Genomic DNA, 4,299 nt, shown 5'->3' on the forward strand with positions numbered 1-4,299 from the left:
GGGACGGGGGTCTCCATCAGTTTACAAAAGTCTTAGTAAATTACAAAGAAAGGGGCGTCCCATCAGTAGCCTCATCTCTGGGAACTCCCTGCTGTCTCAGTGCTTTGCTAGAGGGAAACATCCTTAGCTCGACCTCAGCGAGGCCTGTGGGTCCCCTTAGCGCATGGAAATCCCTTTGGAAACCTGCCATTTGCCTCTACCCCGCCAACTCCATAGTGAATAGCCCGCCACTCTGCACACCCCCGGCAGCATTTTCTGCCCTCGGGTCCTGTCCCCATGCTTAATGATCACCTTTTTGCACCAAAGACGTCTTCAAGAACTCTTTCTTGGCTGTCATCCCTGGACCTGATCACCCCAAAACCCCGTCAGAGCCCCACAGCGCTCCCACACAGCACTAGAGCCAATGCTTAAGGGGCTGTCTTCTCACTGGACCCTACGCTCTTCGAGGGAATGAGACCTGTCTTCTCTGACCTGCATCTAGGGCCCAGCCTTATGCTGGTATACAGTAGGTGCTCAATACATGTTCAATGTGTAGGTAAATGAAAATACGCTCCTCATGCTATTCCACCACTTAATTTCAACCTCTTCCCGCCTCATCCCGCGCCACTACAGAATTCTGCAGGGACGTTTTGCCATTCTGTGGTTTCCACTGTGTAAAAAGGATTTTATTTATTGGTTTTTTTTTTAAAAGCAATCGTGTATTTTATAGGTAATACAGAAGTTCATACAATCAGAAAGAAGAAAGCAAAAACTAAGTAGAATCTCACCAGATCCTAAGCAACCTTAACAACTGACCGACTATTCCTCTACTTTTCTGTGCACGTACATGGAAGCGGTCAAGTATGCCCCTTTCCGGTACTTACACCTCTTTGCCTTCTGTCGCCAGTTATTGCCCTGAAACCAAATCGAAGCTTGCGCTTCTGTAAGGAGTTGTCTGTCCAAGGGGTCTCCACGTGTGAGAGGGTCTCCCTCTCAGCTATGGAGGAGGAGGGTTCTAAGTCACAAGAAGCTCATCAGCGGAGGCAGCCGCAGACCGAGACCCGCACAGCGACCTAACCTTGTTTCCCTTGCTTTTCCCGATCACCTCCCTAACCTGGCCGCCTCCCCACTCCACGTTTTTCTCTTGTCTTCGGTAGAAGGTGGTGGCTGGGGCACTTCCTGGGTATTTCCCAAGTATACCTGAGGCATATATGTTAATACACCTGCATTTGCTTTCCTCCTCTACCTGTTTTTCATTAGCCAAGAACTCAGAAGGGGAGCAGGAAAATAAGTTTCCTCCCATATTGTGTGTATTTCATGTACACACGTACACTTATGTATGCGTGCACACACGCACACGCACGTGTGTTGGGGAGGAAGAAATTTGCTTTGAACTTCAAGGTCCTTCTAGCTGGACTAAGGATCACATTGACAGGAGCCATCAGCAGGAGGAAATCAGATTTACTTTTGTACAGATCAGGAATCCATTTTAAAGACAGTCTGGCCGCAGGAAGGTCCGGGACACCCAGTGCTAAGGAGGGGGGTTGGGCCGGGGGAACAGAGGGAAGGAAGACCATCAGCAGGGAGGGGACAGCAGAGATTTCGACAATTTCGACAAGGCTGCCTCGTTATGCAAGTAGGTTTCTCAGGTGAAAGGGAACCTGTGTTGGTAGCTCTCTTCCGGAGGCAGGCTCTTCTTTCCAATGTAAATCTAGGCACTTGAGGGGGAGGTAAGAGCTTTTCCTGAATCCGCTGCGCTTTGATTGCTTCTCACTCAAAATAAACTCGTCTTAGCTCTCCACCTTGGAAAGGCCCTACGTAGCGGGCCCGGCTCCGGGGCCCCAAACAGCCCGGGCCTGGCCACTCGCCGCAGACAAAACCCAAAGGCAGAGCAGCAAGTCNACTCTCTCTCTCAAAAATAAACATTAAAAAAAAGGATAAATTGTACAGTGTGATAGAAATTGCTGAGCTGTCATCCTGGACCTTCTTGGACTTGTGGATGGGCTTGGGGTGTGTGTGTGCAGGGCGGACAAGGTGTCTGCAGATACCCTCCTAGCCCTTGCACATTTTTCTGGGATGAAGTTTGTGCCTTTTATCAGTTTCTCCCAGAGGCGGTGACACAGGAGAGCTATCATTTATGGAGTGTCCCTGCGTGCCAGGCACTGGGATGAACACACACAATTAACCCTCACGACAAGCCTATTATCTCCATTTTACAGATGAGGCAACAAAGTCAGAGTCTCCCTCCTCTTCCATCCATGCACGCAAACCACAGGTTTGTCATTGCTTGGCTTTCTTTCCCAGCAGATAAGGAGCCAAGTCCTTGCCCTCCGCACAGGCAATTACACCCCATTCTCACGGTCAAAAGCCCCTGTGCTTGTACTCTGAGCCACGTGCTCACACTCTGCAGGCCCACTTTGCGCTTCTGCACTTTGCCCCCTCATTGCACTGCAGCCTGGGTCCCTCCCATGTGAACCCTTGCTGTTCCGTTTTGAGAGAATTGCCTCCTGCACTAGCGTTTCCGGTAGCACCACCGTCTGGGCTACATGAATCTTGGAAAAAATCCGCAATCTTATCTTGAAAGAGCTTCTCTGTTTACTTAAGAGGGTTACTTTTTTTTAGTTTATTTACTGGGAGGGGGGTGAGAAGTGGAGGAGGGAGAGACCGAGGGAGAGAGAGAGAATTCCATGCAGATTCTTCCCTGTCAGCACCAAGCTGGGGCTCGAACTCACTTGAGTGGAAACCAAGAGCCAGATGCTCAAACTACTGAGCCACCCAGGTGCCCCGTTTTTCTTTTTAAGAGTTACTTAGAGGGGCGCCTGGGTGGCTTAGTCGGTTAAGCGTCCGACTTTCGCTTAGGTCATGATCTCGCGGTTCGTGGGTTCGAGCCCCGCGTCGGGCTCTGTGCTGACTGCCAGCTCGGAGCCCGGAGCCTGTTTCATTCAGTCTGTGACTCCCTCTCTCTCTGACCCTCCCCTGCTCACGCTGTCTCTCTCTCTCCCTCCTAGAAATAAATAAAAAACATTAAAAAATTAAAAAAAAAAGAGAGTTACTTAGATATTGCCATTTAGGGCCTTTATTTAATGTTCATCCAGGTCACCATGGGGACCCCGTGAGGGCTGGAGACTCGTTTTGTCGTTTGGTTTTCTGGTAGATGCAGTTCACTACGCCGACAGATGTTTTAAAAAATATTTATTTTTTTGGAGCCAGGATGAAGAAGTTATTTGTGGCGAGCCTACCCGTTGCTATTTAAAATTCAAGTCTATGTGCTGTGTTTCAAGATTAGCTCACACTTGCTGTAGGGACTTATTTCAATGTGAAATGTCACATGATAGCACGGCAACACTGGAAGGGAAATAAAACTCCCCCAGCGGGCTGGTGTACACAGTTACACAGAACAGTGCTAAACTGTGCCTGTATCTGAATGAAAAGCCAGTCTCTGCCGAGCCTATCTTAAGTGTTATCATGAAGTGTCCATAGTAAAGGAAACTTTGTAGGAAATTGACTCAAAGAAATTTTTTTGTTTTCTTTTGCTAACTGGTCACTTACTAAAATCTACCTTGTAACTGATACAATGAGGGTTTAAGAAACAAAAGAATATATGCAATGTTTCCTTTGTAAGCAGCTTCAGGAGGCAAGAATGCGGTCTCCTTGCAAGGGAAGCAAGAATTCCAGTCTTCAAAGTCCTTGGAACTGGATTAAGGATCAAATTAGCATGAGACGGGGGAACAGGAGAAAAATCAGCGTTAACAGCTCACACGCGGGGAAGCCACTCAGACTCGGGACTTCTAAGGTCAGGCAAAATGAGGGATGTTTGTCATCCTGAACTGAGAAGGTCTGGGACTTCAAAGGCAAGGCGTGCAATTTCCAGGGCAATGAGAACAGAGCAAATGTCTGTCCTGCCACACGGATGGGTCATTCGGATAAAATGCGTCTCCGAAAGGCTCCCAATTTAGATTCTTCCGTGTAATTAAGGGAGGGGTTCTCTCGCTCACAGGGGCTCCGCTGCCCTCAACCCGAAGTCCTCCTCCCGCCGGAGCGGCCGGCCCGCAGCAGGGAGAACCGGCGCCTGCACGGAAGGTGGTTAAGCAGCTGCCGCAAAGGAAAAGCGGCTTCTACCCAAGGATCTGGAGGACTCGGGGCGAAAGGCCTCCCTCCCGCCCCGGTGGGTTCTTCAGCTGCCCTGGCAATTCGGCTGCCGGGAGGCGGATTAGCAGGAGAGGCGGCCGAAGGGACGACGCGTGTCGGCCCGGCGTCGCGGGAGGCGCCCGGCGGCGGCCCAGGACGCGGGGGTCGGGGGCGGCTGGGGAGGGGCGCGGG

The sequence above is a fragment of the Crocuta crocuta genome, unplaced genomic scaffold (genome assembly GCF_008692635.1).
Source record: "Crocuta crocuta isolate KB4526 unplaced genomic scaffold, BGI_CrCroc_1.0 scaffold408, whole genome shotgun sequence".
Classification (NCBI taxonomy): Eukaryota; Metazoa; Chordata; class Mammalia; order Carnivora; family Hyaenidae; genus Crocuta; species Crocuta crocuta.